The following is a 16,365-nucleotide window of genomic DNA, read 5'->3' as shown; positions in this document are numbered from 1 at the left end:
TGTGAAATACTGTCATAATCAGGTTTGTGGTCACTCAAACCCTTGCCGCCATGCAATTCCCCGTGCAGTTTGTATGGATAGTTCCGCGTCCTGACACGTAAAGCTCGCGCTTTGTTGGCAGCAGAAGTTGGCACTTAACAGGTTTATCCTTGTTCCTAAGCATGTATGCAGTGCATCTGAGTTGATATGCTACTTGTAACCCTACAATTAGCTTGTGTTTGGTATTGTTTTCTCACAATATGCTTACAGTCATGGTCCCGGCTTGAAAGGATGTGGCGTCCGACTTAAACATAGGATTGTTGTAGCAAGTGTCCCCTTCATCATTTACCTTAGAGGGATCTTTTTGCCAAAATGTGGCACTTTCAGCAACCAGTTTAGTTTTTCATTTGGTACATGCTTCTCTCATTCAGTGATTTATGGGAAGTATTGACCTTATTTGCTTGTCTTTGCATACAAAGGTGACATGGATCAATGATATGTGTTGTGTTGAGAATTCTGCGGGAAGCTGTGTCCCCAGAAGATGTACTAGAAACCTCTTTCAGGAAGCCTGCATTGATCTGAGCTGCCTTTCTGCCCCTGTTACTTCATAGAACTTCATTTCTAAGCTTATAATGCTCTCCAACATATATGTATCTTGTTCATTTTAACCTTTCCTTCTAGTTTAAACCCCCAAAATGAGCATTTTTGTCTTTCGCTCAGTTATTAACGCCCATTTTGACCAGATTGCCACCATAAAAATAGTCAAAAGTACTTGTTTTGCACCCAAAATATGAAATTTTGTATTCTCTTGAACCTCTGAATGACAGCTGGCAGAGCATATTGACCATCTGCTGCAGTTTAAAGGCACTCATGGCATTATATGCTAGAATATACCATTTGCGACTGGTAAATAAATGGGCTCCGAGCAACAAGGCACTTTCAAGATTTCACACTTTTATAAGTGTGAACAAAACAAGTTATAGGAAGCTTATTGATTTCTACACTTCAAAGTATCTTTGATCTCTCATTTTTGCTTATTTGTTGTTTGTCTTGGATGAAATTGGATATTTTTGCTGTGAAATTGACATTTTTGGGGGTATTTAAAAAAAAACACACACAAAAAAGACATTATCAAAATTGCTTGGAGTGAAAATATCTAACAAGTTCATTCTTTCCCCACCCCGCATAAGCCCCACGTGCCTGTCCATATGGTTTGTTTTGGTATTTTGTTGCAGATATTGAACACAACAGCTTTAACTCTTAAAGGGACATTTAAGCTTTAACAGCCCTTAAATCGCCTTCTTCGGACCGAAAACACCCGCATGTGAAAATGTGATCTAAAATGGCCAAATGGACAGATAATCCAGCCAAACTTAATATATTGGTGCAATATGAATAGGAAGATAATAATATGCAAGAAAAACACATTTCATTCAGAACATATTTTTCCTTTAGGTTACAATATACTAAATCTTTTTGGAGTGCAATGCTATACTCTTTAAAAACCTGAACATCATTTATAAGAAGACACAATTCTCTGTGTGGGCACTTGCCATGACTTTATTTTAGAATGTTTCTTTGTGCATGTGGTAGGGAAAACATTGATGTTTAACAGAAATTCACTCATTTGCTTGAAGGTTAAAGACTACATGAGACTTTGACAGATGGCGGGAAACCCTCATCCACTGGTACGAACCCGGTAAATTGATGGCTGTAAAACAGTGACCGCTGATTCGCATCGAGTTCTTTCTTGCAAAACGCATGACCCCCCCTTTTTTATTGTCTAAATCATTGCGACTTGGAATGCTCTTTAAGAAAAGGTATGGTTATGGGGGTCTCTATGCGCAAAAGTTTGACTTTATTTTTTGTTGAAGTTATTGCTTTTACATTGAATTTGTGTAGGAAATCTTTTGGTATATTGTAACCTAAACTAGCTTTAGGTAAAAATGAAATATCATCTGCAAGTGCAAAATATGACTGGGAAAGCTGATTTTTGGTCATTTCTTAACAAAAGAGAAGAAAATAAGTGCCTTAAATGCATTAATTCAGATAATTTGACCTGGAATAGTTGTTTTTCAAGTTGACCCCCACCCTGATAATGCCAAATAAGGGCTAAATTGCTTTCCGACTTGAATTCAAAGGCATATTGGTTGACCGTGTAGCGTTAGTGTGCTACATGAAGTCAGAATTCAACGCCAGGAACTCCGTGATCCAGTAACGCAACAATAGCTAGTGCATAAAGCATGAACATTCAAATAGAGCCCCATTTCACCGACATGGAATGGCGGACATTTTTACAGTTTGGACAGTGCAGCAGACACTTAATTGAGGCAGCCTTCATATTTAGTACAATCATGAACATAACAAGGTTTATTACTTCATATTATTCATAAAAATACACTAAAAATACTTAAATGCATGTTTTTTGCCATTTTATATCTATTTTTTATTGGGAATTTTGACTTTTTCAGGTAGAGGAATGTCTGCAACTAAGCCGAGGGCCACTAGATAAGGGTTGTTGATGGTAAAACAGGTAATAATACTAAATTATTATCATGTACGCAAGCAAATAAGCATATTTATGATGCTTAAGGTGTGAAATACTGTCATAATCAGGTTTGTGGTCACTCAAACCCTTGCCGCCATGCAATTCCCCGTGCAGTTTGTATGGATAGTTCCGCGTCCTGACACGTAAAGCTCGCGCTTTGTTGGCAGCAGAAGTTGGCACTTAACAGGTTTATCCTTGTTCCTAAGCATGTATGCAGTGCATCTGAGTTGATATGCTACTTGTAACCCTACAATTAGCTTGTGTTTGGTATTGTTTTCTCACAATATGCTTACAGTCATGGTCCCGGCTTGAAAGGATGTGGCGTCCGACTTAAACATAGGATTGTTGTAGCAAGTGTCCCCTTCATTATTTACCTTAGAGGGATCTTTTTGCCAAAATGTGGCACTTTCAGCAACCAGTTTAGTTTTTCATTTGGTACATGCTTCTCTCATTCAGTGATTTATGGGAAGTATTGACCTTATTTGCTTGTCTTTGCATACAAAGGTGACATGGATCAATGATATGTGTTGTGTTGAGAATTCTGCGGGAAGCTGTGTCCCCAGAAGATGTACTAGAAACCTCTTTCAGGAAGCCTGCATTGATCTGAGCTGCCTTTCTGCCCCTGTTACTTCATAGAACTTCATTTCTAAGCTTATAATGCTCTCCAACATATATGTATCTTGTTCATTTTAACCTTTCCTTCTAGTTTAAACCCCCAAAATGAGCATTTTTGTCTTTCGCTCAGTTATTAACGCCCATTTTGACCAGATTGCCACCATAAAAATAGTCAAAAGTACTTGTTTTGCACCCAAAATATGAAATTTTGTATTCTCTTGAACCTCTGAATGACAGCTGGCAGAGCATATTGACCATCTGCTGCAGTTTAAAGGCACTCATGGCATTATATGCTAGAATATACCATTTGCGACTGGTAAATAAATGGGCTCCGAGCAACAAGGCACTTTCAAGATTTCACACTTTTATAAGTGTGAACAAAACAAGTTATAGGAAGCTTATTGATTTCTACACTTCAAAGTATCTTTGATCTCTCATTTTTGCTTATTTGTTGTTTGTCTTGGATGAAATTGGATATTTTTGCTGTGAAATTGACATTTTTGGGGGTATTTAAAAAAAAACACACACAAAAAAGACATTATCAAAATTGCTTGGAGTGAAAATATCTAACAAGTTCATTCTTTCCCCACCCCGCATAAGCCCCACGTGCCTGTCCATATGGTTTGTTTTGGTATTTTGTTGCAGATATTGAACACAACAGCTTTAACTCTTAAAGGGACATTTAAGCTTTAACAGCCCTTAAATCGCCTTCTTCGGACCGAAAACACCCGCATGTGAAAATGTGATCTAAAATGGCCAAATGGACAGATAATCCAGCCAAACTTAATATATTGGTGCAATATGAATAGGAAGATAATAATATGCAAGAAAAACACATTTCATTCAGAACATATTTTTCCTTTAAACTAGCTTTAGGTAAAAATGAAATATCATCTGCAAGTGCAAAATATGACTGGGAAAGCTGATTTTTGGTCATTTCTTAACAAAAGAGAAGAAAATAAGTGCCTTAAATGCATGAATTCAGATAATTTGACCTGGAATAGTTGTTTTTCAAGTTGACCCCCACCCTGATAAAGCCAAATAAGGGCTAAATTGCTTTCCGACTTGAATTCAAAGGCATATTGGTTGACCGTGTAGCGTTAGTGTGCTACATGAAGTCAGAATTCAACGCCAGGAACTCCGTGATCCAGTAACGCAACAATAGCTAGTGCATAAAGCATGAACATTCAAATAGAGCCCCATTTCACCGACATGGAATGGCGGACATTTTTACAGTTTGGACAGTGCAGCAGACACTTAATTGAGGCAGCCTTCATATTTAGTACAATCATGAACATAACAAGGTTTATTACTTCATATTATTCATAAAAATACACTAAAAATACTTAAATGCATGTTTTTTGCCATTTTATATCTATTTTTTATTGGGAATTTTGACTTTTTCAGGTAGAGGAATGTCTGCAACTAAGCCGAGGGCCACTGGATAAGGGTTGTTGATGGTAAAACAGGTAATAATACTAAATTATTATCATGTACGCAAGCAAATAAGCATATTTATGATGCTTAAGGTGTGAAATACTGTCATAATCAGGTTTGTGGTCACTCAAACCCTTGCCGCCATGCAATTCCCCGTGCAGTTTGTATGGATAGTTCCGCGTCCTGACACGTAAAGCTCGCGCTTTGTTGGCAGCAGAAGTTGGCACTTAACAGGTTTATCCTTGTTCCTAAGCATGTATGCAGTGCATCTGAGTTGATATGCTACTTGTAACCCTACAATTAGCTTGTGTTTGGTATTGTTTTCTCACAATATGCTTACAGTCATGGTCCCGGCTTGAAAGGATGTGGCGTCCGACTTAAACATAGGATTGTTGTAGCAAGTGTCCCCTTCATCATTTACCTTAGAGGGATCTTTTTGCCAAAATGTGGCACTTTCAGCAACCAGTTTAGTTTTTCATTTGGTACATGCTTCTCTCATTCAGTGATTTATGGGAAGTATTGACCTTATTTGCTTGTCTTTGCATACAAAGGTGACATGGATCAATGATATGTGTTGTGTTGAGAATTCTGCGGGAAGCTGTGTCCCCAGAAGATGTACTAGAAACCTCTTTCAGGAAGCCTGCATTGATCTGAGCTGCCTTTCTGCCCCTGTTACTTCATAGAACTTCATTTCTAAGCTTATAATGCTCTCCAACATATATGTATCTTGTTCATTTTAACCTTTCCTTCTAGTTTAAACCCCCAAAATGAGCATTTTTGTCTTTCGCTCAGTTATTAACGCCCATTTTGACCAGATTGCCACCATAAAAATAGTCAAAAGTACTTGTTTTGCACCCAAAATATGAAATTTTGTATTCTCTTGAACCTCTGAATGACAGCTGGCAGAGCATATTGACCATCTGCTGCAGTTTAAAGGCACCCATGGCATTATATGCTAGAATATACCATTTGCGACTGGTAAATAAATGGGCTCCGAGCAACAAGGCACTTTCAAGATTTCACACTTTTATAAGTGTGAAACAAACAAGTTATAGGAAGCTTATTGATTTCTACACTTCAAAGTATCTTTGATCTCTCATTTTTGCTTATTTGTTGTTTGTCTTGGATGAAATTGGATATTTTTGCTGTGAAATTGACATTTTTGGGGGTATTTAAAAAAAAACACACACAAAAAAGACATTATCAAAATTGCTTGGAGTGAAAATATCTAACAAGTTCATTCTTTCCCCACCCCGCATAAGCCCCACGTGCCTGTCCATATGGTTTGTTTTGGTATTTTGTTGCAGATATTGAACACAACAGCTTTAACTCTTAAAGGGACATTTAAGCTTTAACAGCCCTTAAATCGCCTTCTTCGGACCGAAAACACCCGCATGTGAAAATGTGATCTAAAATGGCCAAATGGACAGATAATCCAGCCAAACTTAATATATTGGTGCAATATGAATAGGAAGATAATAATATGCAAGAAAAACACATTTCATTCAGAACATATTTTTCCTTTAAACTAGCTTTAGGTAAAAATGAAATATCATCTGCAAGTGCAAAATATGACTGGGAAAGCTGATTTTTGGTCATTTCTTAACAAAAGAGAAGAAAATAAGTGCCTTAAATGCATGAATTCAGATAATTTGACCTGGAATAGTTGTTTTTCAAGTTGACCCCCACCCTGATAAAGCCAAATAAGGGCTAAATTGCTTTCCGACTTGAATTCAAAGGCATATTGGTTGACCGTGTAGCGTTAGTGTGCTACATGAAGTCAGAATTCAACGCCAGGAACTCCGTGATCCAGTAACGCAACAATAGCTAGTGCATAAAGCATGAACATTCAAATAGAGCCCCATTTCACCGACATGGAATGGCGGACATTTTTACAGTTTGGACAGTGCAGCAGACACTTAATTGAGGCAGCCTTCATATTTAGTACAATCATGAACATAACAAGGTTTATTACTTCATATTATTCATAAAAATACACTAAAAATACTTAAATGCATGTTTTTTGCCATTTTATATCTATTTTTTATTGGGAATTTTGACTTTTTCAGGTAGAGGAATGTCTGCAACTAAGCCGAGGGCCACTGGATAAGGGTTGTTGATGGTAAAACAGGTAATAATACTAAATTATTATCATGTACGCAAGCAAATAAGCATATTTATGATGCTTAAGGTGTGAAATACTGTCATAATCAGGTTTGTGGTCACTCAAACCCTTGCCGCCATGCAATTCCCCGTGCAGTTTGTATGGATAGTTCCGCGTCCTGACACGTAAAGCTCGCGCTTTGTTGGCAGCAGAAGTTGGCACTTAACAGGTTTATCCTTGTTCCTAAGCATGTATGCAGTGCATCTGAGTTGATATGCTACTTGTAACCCTACAATTAGCTTGTGTTTGGTATTGTTTTCTCACAATATGCTTACAGTCATGGTCCCGGCTTGAAAGGATGTGGCGTCCGACTTAAACATAGGATTGTTGTAGCAAGTGTCCCCTTCATCATTTACCTTAGAGGGATCTTTTTGCCAAAATGTGGCACTTTCAGCAACCAGTTTAGTTTTTCATTTGGTACATGCTTCTCTCATTCAGTGATTTATGGGAAGTATTGACCTTATTTGCTTGTCTTTGCATACAAAGGTGACATGGATCAATGATATGTGTTGTGTTGAGAATTCTGCGGGAAGCTGTGTCCCCAGAAGATGTACTAGAAACCTCTTTCAGGAAGCCTGCATTGATCTGAGCTGCCTTTCTGCCCCTGTTACTTCATAGAACTTCATTTCTAAGCTTATAATGCTCTCCAACATATATGTATCTTGTTCATTTTAACCTTTCCTTCTAGTTTAAACCCCCAAAATGAGCATTTTTGTCTTTCGCTCAGTTATTAACGCCCATTTTGACCAGATTGCCACCATAAAAATAGTCAAAAGTACTTGTTTTGCACCCAAAATATGAAATTTTGTATTCTCTTGAACCTCTGAATGACAGCTGGCAGAGCATATTGACCATCTGCTGCAGTTTAAAGGCACCCATGGCATTATATGCTAGAATATACCATTTGCGACTGGTAAATAAATGGGCTCCGAGCAACAAGGCACTTTCAAGATTTCACACTTTTATAAGTGTGAACAAACAAGTTATAGGAAGCTTATTGATTTCTACACTTCAAAGTATCTTTGATCTCTCATTTTTGCTTATTTGTTGTTTGTCTTGGATGAAATTGGATATTTTTGCTGTGAAATTGACATTTTTGGGGGTATTTAAAAAAAAACACACACAAAAAAGACATTATCAAAATTGCTTGGAGTGAAAATATCTAACAAGTTCATTCTTTCCCCACCCCGCATAAGCCCCACGTGCCTGTCCATATGGTTTGTTTTGGTATTTTGTTGCAGATATTGAACACAACAGCTTTAACTCTTAAAGGGACATTTAAGCTTTAACAGCCCTTAAATCGCCTTCTTCGGACCGAAAACACCCGCATGTGAAAATGTGATCTAAAATGGCCAAATGGACAGATAATCCAGCCAAACTTAATATATTGGTGCAATATGAATAGGAAGATAATAATATGCAAGAAAAACACATTTCATTCAGAACATATTTTTCCTTTAAACTAGCTTTAGGTAAAAATGAAATATCATCTGCAAGTGCAAAATATGACTGGGAAAGCTGATTTTTGGTCATTTCTTAACAAAAGAGAAGAAAATAAGTGCCTTAAATGCATGAATTCAGATAATTTGACCTGGAATAGTTGTTTTTCAAGTTGACCCCCACCCTGATATAGCCAAATAAGGGCTAAATTGCTTTCCGACTTGAATTCAAAGGCATATTGGTTGACCGTGTAGCGTTAGTGTGCTACATGAAGTCAGAATTCAACGCCAGGAACTCCGTGATCCAGTAACGCAACAATAGCTAGTGCATAAAGCATGAACATTCAAACAGAGCCCCATTTCACCGACATGGAATGGCGGACATTTTTACAGTTTGGACAGTGCAGCAGACACTTAATTGAGGCAGCCTTCATATTTAGTACAATCATGAACATAACAAGGTTTATTACTTCATATTATTCATAAAAATACACTAAAAATACTTAAATGCATGTTTTTTGCCATTTTATATCTATTTTTTATTGGGAATTTTGACTTTTTCAGGTAGAGGAATGTCTGCAACTAAGCCGAGGGCCACTGGATAAGGGTTGTTGATGGTAAAACAGGTAATAATACTAAATTATTATCATGTACGCAAGCAAATAAGCATATTTATGATGCTTAAGGTGTGAAATACTGTCATAATCAGGTTTGTGGTCACTCAAACCCTTGCCGCCATGCAATTCCCCGTGCAGTTTGTATGGATAGTTCCGCGTCCTGACACGTAAAGCTCGCGCTTTGTTGGCAGCAGAAGTTGGCACTTAACAGGTTTATCCTTGTTCCTAAGCATGTATGCAGTGCATCTGAGTTGATATGCTACTTGTAACCCTACAATTAGCTTGTGTTTGGTATTGTTTTCTCACAATATGCTTACAGTCATGGTCCCGGCTTGAAAGGATGTGGCGTCCGACTTAAACATAGGATTGTTGTAGCAAGTGTCCCCTTCATCATTTACCTTAGAGGGATCTTTTTGCCAAAATGTGGCACTTTCAGCAACCAGTTTAGTTTTTCATTTGGTACATGCTTCTCTCATTCAGTGATTTATGGGAAGTATTGACCTTATTTGCTTGTCTTTGCATACAAAGGTGACATGGATCAATGATATGTGTTGTGTTGAGAATTCTGCGGGAAGCTGTGTCCCCAGAAGATGTACTAGAAACCTCTTTCAGGAAGCCTGCATTGATCTGAGCTGCCTTTCTGCCCCTGTTACTTCATAGAACTTCATTTCTAAGCTTATAATGCTCTCCAACATATATGTATCTTGTTCATTTTAACCTTTCCTTCTAGTTTAAACCCCCAAAATGAGCATTTTTGTCTTTCGCTCAGTTATTAACGCCCATTTTGACCAGATTGCCACCATAAAAATAGTCAAAAGTACTTGTTTTGCAGCCCAAAATATGAAATTTTGTATTCTCTTGAACCTCTGAATGACAGCTGGCAGAGCATATTGACCATCTGCTGCAGTTTAAAGGCACCCATGGCATTATATGCTAGAATATACCATTTGCGACTGGTAAATAAATGGGCTCCGAGCAACAAGGCGCTTTCAAGATTTCACACTTTTATAAGTGTGAAACAACAAGTTATAGGAAGCTTATTGATTTCTACACTTCAAAGTATCTTTGATCTCTCATTTTTGCTTATTTGTTGTTTGTCTTGGATGAAATTGGATATTTTTGCTGTGAAATTGACATTTTTGGGGGTATTTAAAAAAAAACACACACAAAAAAGACATTATCAAAATTGCTTGGAGTGAAAATATCTAACAAGTTCATTCTTTCCCCACCCCGCATAAGCCCCACGTGCCTGTCCATATGGTTTGTTTTGGTATTTTGTTGCAGATATTGAACACAACAGCTTTAACTCTTAAAGGGACATTTAAGCTTTAACAGCCCTTAAATCGCCTTCTTCGGACCGAAAACACCCGCATGTGAAAATGTGATCTAAAATGGCCAAATGGACAGATAATCCAGCCAAACTTAATATATTGGTGCAATATGAATAGGAAGATAATAATATGCAAGAAAAACACATTTCATTCAGAACATATTTTTCCTTTAAACTAGCTTTAGGTAAAAATGAAATATCATCTGCAAGTGCAAAATATGACTGGGAAAGCTGATTTTTGGTCATTTCTTAACAAAAGAGAAGAAAATAAGTGCCTTAAATGCATGAATTCAGATAATTTGACCTGGAATAGTTGTTTTTCAAGTTGACCCCCCACCCTGATATAGCCAAATAAGGGCTAAATTGCTTTCCGACTTGAATTCAAAGGCATATTGGTTGACCGTGTAGCGTTAGTGTGCTACATGAAGTCAGAATTCAACGCCAGGAACTCCGTGATCCAGTAACGCAACAATAGCTAGTGCATAAAGCATGAACATTCAAACAGAGCCCCATTTCACCGACATGGAATGGCGGACATTTTTACAGTTTGGACAGTGCAGCAGACACTTAATTGAGGCAGCCTTCATATTTAGTACAATCATGAACATAACAAGGTTTATTACTTCATATTATTCATAAAAATACACTAAAAATACTTAAATGCATGTTTTTTGCCATTTTATATCTATTTTTTATTGGGAATTTTGACTTTTTCAGGTAGAGGAATGTCTGCAACTAAGCCGAGGGCCACTGGATAAGGGTTGTTGATGGTAAAACAGGTAATAATACTAAATTATTATCATGTACGCAAGCAAATAAGCATATTTATGATGCTTAAGGTGTGAAATACTGTCATAATCAGGTTTGTGGTCACTCAAACCCTTGCCGCCATGCAATTCCCCGTGCAGTTTGTATGGATAGTTCCGCGTCCTGACACGTAAAGCTCGCGCTTTGTTGGCAGCAGAAGTTGGCACTTAACAGGTTTATCCTTGTTCCTAAGCATGTATGCAGTGCATCTGAGTTGATATGCTACTTGTAACCCTACAATTAGCTTGTGTTTGGTATTGTTTTCTCACAATATGCTTACAGTCATGGTCCCGGCTTGAAAGGATGTGGCGTCCGACTTAAACATAGGATTGTTGTAGCAAGTGTCCCCTTCATCATTTACCTTAGAGGGATCTTTTTGCCAAAATGTGGCACTTTCAGCAACCAGTTTAGTTTTTCATTTGGTACATGCTTCTCTCATTCAGTGATTTATGGGAAGTATTGACCTTATTTGCTTGTCTTTGCATACAAAGGTGACATGGATCAATGATATGTGTTGTGTTGAGAATTCTGCGGGAAGCTGTGTCCCCAGAAGATGTACTAGAAACCTCTTTCAGGAAGCCTGCATTGATCTGAGCTGCCTTTCTGCCCCTGTTACTTCATAGAACTTCATTTCTAAGCTTATAATGCTCTCCAACATATATGTATCTTGTTCATTTTAACCTTTCCTTCTAGTTTAAACCCCCAAAATGAGCATTTTTGTCTTTCGCTCAGTTATTAACGCCCATTTTGACCAGATTGCCACCATAAAAATAGTCAAAAGTACTTGTTTTGCGCCCAAAATATGAAATTTTGTATTCTCTTGAACCTCTGAATGACAGCTGGCAGAGCATATTGACCATCTGCTGCAGTTTAAAGGCACCCATGGCATTATATGCTAGAATATACCATTTGCGACTGGTAAATAAATGGGCTCCGAGCAACAAGGCGCTTTCAAGATTTCACACTTTTATAAGTGTGAAACAACAAGTTATAGGAAGCTTATTGATTTCTACACTTCAAAGTATCTTTGATCTCTCATTTTTGCTTATTTGTTGTTTGTCTTGGATGAAATTGGATATTTTTGCTGTGAAATTGACATTTTTGGGGGTATTTAAAAAAAAACACACACAAAAAAGACATTATCAAAATTGCTTGGAGTGAAAATATCTAACAAGTTCATTCTTTCCCCACCCCGCATAAGCCCCACGTGCCTGTCCATATGGTTTGTTTTGGTATTTTGTTGCAGATATTGAACACAACAGCTTTAACTCTTAAAGGGACATTTAAGCTTTAACAGCCCTTAAATCGCCTTCTTCGGACCGAAAACACCCGCATGTGAAAATGTGATCTAAAATGGCCAAATGGACAGATAATCCAGCCAAACTTAATATATTGGTGCAATATGAATAGGAAGATAATAATATGCAAGAAAAACACATTTCATTCAGAACATATTTTTCCTTTAGGTTACAATATACTAAATCTTTTTGGAGTGCAATGCTATACTCTTTAAAAACCTGAACATCATTTATAAGAAGACACAATTCTCTGTGTGGGCACTTGCCATGACTTTATTTTAGAATGTTTCTTTGTGCATGTGGTAGGGAAAACATTGATGTTTAACAGAAATTCACTCATTTGCTTGAAGGTTAAAGACTACATGAGACTTTGACAGATGGCGGGAAACCCTCATCCACTGGTACGAACCCGGTAAATTGATGGCTGTAAAACAGTGACCGCTGATTCGCATCGAGTTCTTTCTTGCAAAACGCATGACCCCCCTTTTTTATTGTCTAAATCATTGCGACTTGGAATGCTCTTTAAGAAAGGTATGGTTATGGGGGTCTCTATGCGCAAAAGTTTGACTTTATTTTTGTTGAAGTTATTGCTTTTACATTGAATTTGTGTAGGAAATCTTTTGGTATATTGTAACCTAAACTAGCTTTAGGTAAAAATGAAATATCATCTGCAAGTGCAAAATATGACTGGGAAAGCTGATTTTTGGTCATTTCTTAACAAAAGAGAAGAAAATAAGTGCCTTAAATGCATGAATTCAGATAATTTGACCTGGAATAGTTGTTTTTCAAGTTGACCCCCACCCTGATATAGCCAAATAAGGGCTAAATTGCTTTCCGACTTGAATTCAAAGGCATATTGGTTGACCGTGTAGCGTTAGTGTGCTACATGAAGTCAGAATTCAACGCCAGGAACTCCGTGATCCAGTAACGCAACAATAGCTAGTGCATAAAGCATGAACATTCAAACAGAGCCCCATTTCACCGACATGGAATGGCGGACATTTTTACAGTTTGGACAGTGCAGCAGACACTTAATTGAGGCAGCCTTCATATTTAGTACAATCATGAACATAACAAGGTTTATTACTTCATATTATTCATAAAAATACACTAAAAATACTTAAATGCATGTTTTTTGCCATTTTATATCTATTTTTTATTGGGAATTTTGACTTTTTCAGGTAGAGGAATGTCTGCAACTAAGCCGAGGGCCACTGGATAAGGGTTGTTGATGGTAAAACAGGTAATAATACTAAATTATTATCATGTACGCAAGCAAATAAGCATATTTATGATGCTTAAGGTGTGAAATACTGTCATAATCAGGTTTGTGGTCACTCAAACCCTTGCCGCCATGCAATTCCCCGTGCAGTTTGTATGGATAGTTCCGCGTCCTGACACGTAAAGCTCGCGCTTTGTTGGCAGCAGAAGTTGGCACTTAACAGGTTTATCCTTGTTCCTAAGCATGTATGCAGTGCAATCTGAGTTGATATGCTACTTGTAACCCTACAATTAGCTTGTGTTTGGTATTGTTTTCTCACAATATGCTTACAGTCATGGTCCCGGCTTGAAAGGATGTGGCGTCCGACTTAAACATAGGATTGTTGTAGCAAGTGTCCCCTTCATCATTTACCTTAGAGGGATCTTTTTGCCAAAATGTGGCACTTTCAGCAACCAGTTTAGTTTTTCATTTGGTACATGCTTCTCTCATTCAGTGATTTATGGGAAGTATTGACCTTATTTGCTTGTCTTTGCATACAAAGGTGACATGGATCAATGATATGTGTTGTGTTGAGAATTCTGCGGGAAGCTGTGTCAATAAGCTTCCTATAACTTAATAAATTATTAAAACACCCGCATGTGAAAATGTGATCTAAAATGGCCAAATGGACAGATAATCCAGCCAAACTTAATATATTGGTGCAATATGAATAGGAAGATAATAATATGCAAGAAAAACACATTCATTCAGAACATATTTTTCCTTTAGGTTACAATATACTAAATCTTTTTGGAGTGCAATGCTATACTCTTTAAAAACCTGAACATCATTTATAAGAAGACACAATTCTCTGTGTGGGCACTTGCCATGACTTATTTTAGAATGTTTCTTTGTGCATGTGGTAGGGAAAACATTGATGTTTAACAGAAATTCACTCATTTGCTTGAAGGTTAAAGACTACATGAGACTTTGACAGATGGCGGGAAACCCTCATCCACTGGTACGAACCCTGTAAATTGATGGCTGTAAAACAGTGACCGCTGATTCGCATCGAGTTCTTTCTTGCAAAACGCATGACCCCCCTTTTTATTGTCTAAATCATTGCGACTTGGAATGCTCTTTAAGAAAAGGTATGGTTATGGGGGTCTCTATGCGCAAAAGTTTGACTTTATTTTTTGTTGAAGTTATTGCTTTTACATTGAATTTGTGTAGGAAATCTTTTTGTATATTGTAACCTGAATCGACTTGAAAGCGTTTTGCAAAGACGAGAAGTGCGTAAATATCTCACCTTGTAAGAAACCTATTTCGTGGGGCAATTGTCGTGTTATGGCGTCTATCTATCTATCTTCGGATACTGTTGAACTCCCCTTTCGGGTATTATAAACAGATTGCGATGTCAGTGAAGGAAAAGATTTATACAATATTGTACAATAAAAGTATTGGCAGTGAGACGTCAAAGAAAGAAAGTAAGACTGAACAAAGTTTGAAAGTGTTGGTATATGTATAGACAAGAGTTAAAATAAGGTTTAAAACACACTCTGCCGCAAACTAATTGTATGAGATTTGGCTTAATGCCAGCTCGAAGGATTCAAACGTTGGCAGGAGGACAATTTTTGGTGGGATGGTTGTTCGATAGTATGACAGTGCTGGGAAAATAAGAAAATTTATAATAGTTAGCTACTGTGTGAATCTGCCTATAAGCTAAAGGATGTGTATCGCGAGTCAATCTCCTGGGTTTATCAAAATATGTGGGGACGGGGACAGCTACTAATGAGTGGAAAATTTTGTAAAATAATACTATTTTAGTATCAGTCCATCTGTTCTCTAGAGATCTTATACCGAGTGACTGTTGCATGTCTGAGTCACTATCATACGTGGAATAGCTGTAATGTAGCCATCTGATTGCTCTTATTTGAACAATTTCGATTTTATTGATGTTTTGTTTAGTTGTATGGCGACAAGACTGGAGACGAGTATTCTACTTGAGGCATGACAAGAGTTTTATTGGCAGTTTGTTTTACTTTTTTGTTTTTAGTTTGGATGTACATTTAAGGAAACCAAGTGTTCTATTTGCTGTTGTACATATTCTATCAATGTGAGTGTTGACAGAAAGGTCTTTGGAAAAGTCTAATCCTTCGTATTTTGAATGGTACGGTTTTTAAGGATATGGCCATACAATAAATAATTATGTTTGAGTTTATGTTTGCTTCGAGTTTTGTTCAAGACTTCGCATTTACTGAGGTTAAAATGTTTTTACCATTTGGTTTCCAATTGTTCCAAGGTATTAAGATTTTGCTGTTATTGGTTGCAATCATTAAGGTTGTTGATCGTGAGGTAGACAGCAGTGTCATCAGCAAAGGGACTGACTTGGATCTTACATGATCTGGTACGTGTTTATGTAGAGAAGGAATAAGAGGGGGCCTAAGACAGAGCCTTGGGGCACACCAGATGTCAGAGGAACTTCATCAGATTTCTCGCCCTCCAGAACGACAACTTGAGTTCGACCTTTTAGGAAATAACGGATCAAGTCAAGAGGACAGCCTCTGGTACCATGTTCATGAAGTTTATAGAGAAGTTTAGAATGGCTGACTTTATCAAAAGCCTTGCTAAAGTCCAGAAGAATAAGATCTGACTGCTGGCCTGCAACAAGGGTTCTCGCAAGGTCATCTACCAGTTGGATGAGTTGCGTTTCGCAGGAACGGCGCTCCCTAAAACCATGTAGGAGATAATATAATGTATCGTATCTGGTTAAATGAGCAAAGATGTTAGATGCTATGATATGTTCAGTAAATTAACAAAGAATACAAGTGAGAGCTATAGGACGATAGTTTGATTGGTCACTGTGGGGTCCGTTTTTTATAGAGGGGGGGGGGAGACACATTTCCCTTTCTCCAATCAGATGATCAGAT

General features: G+C 37.6%; 1 long non-coding RNA gene across 1 annotated transcript in view; it reads left to right on the top strand.

The window, feature by feature from the left end:
* Positions 1 to 13,474, top strand: part of LOC127845110 (uncharacterized) — a 165,612-nt gene extending 152,138 nt beyond the window's left edge. The window contains exons 9-16 of the long non-coding RNA XR_008033061.1: positions 1,617 to 1,678; positions 2,451 to 2,512; positions 4,550 to 4,611; positions 6,649 to 6,710; positions 8,747 to 8,808; positions 10,847 to 10,908; positions 12,585 to 12,646; positions 13,416 to 13,474. This is a non-coding gene — a long non-coding RNA (uncharacterized LOC127845110). The remainder of the gene's footprint in view (positions 1 to 1,616; positions 1,679 to 2,450; positions 2,513 to 4,549; positions 4,612 to 6,648; positions 6,711 to 8,746; positions 8,809 to 10,846; positions 10,909 to 12,584; positions 12,647 to 13,415) is intronic.
* The last annotated feature ends 2,891 nt before the right edge of the window (positions 13,475 to 16,365 follow it).

This window comes from Dreissena polymorpha, chromosome 9, assembly GCF_020536995.1.
Source record: "Dreissena polymorpha isolate Duluth1 chromosome 9, UMN_Dpol_1.0, whole genome shotgun sequence".
Classification (NCBI taxonomy): domain Eukaryota; kingdom Metazoa; phylum Mollusca; class Bivalvia; order Myida; family Dreissenidae; genus Dreissena; species Dreissena polymorpha.
The sequence above is the reverse complement of the archived record's forward strand: the minus strand, read 5'-3'. Positions and strand labels throughout refer to the sequence as shown.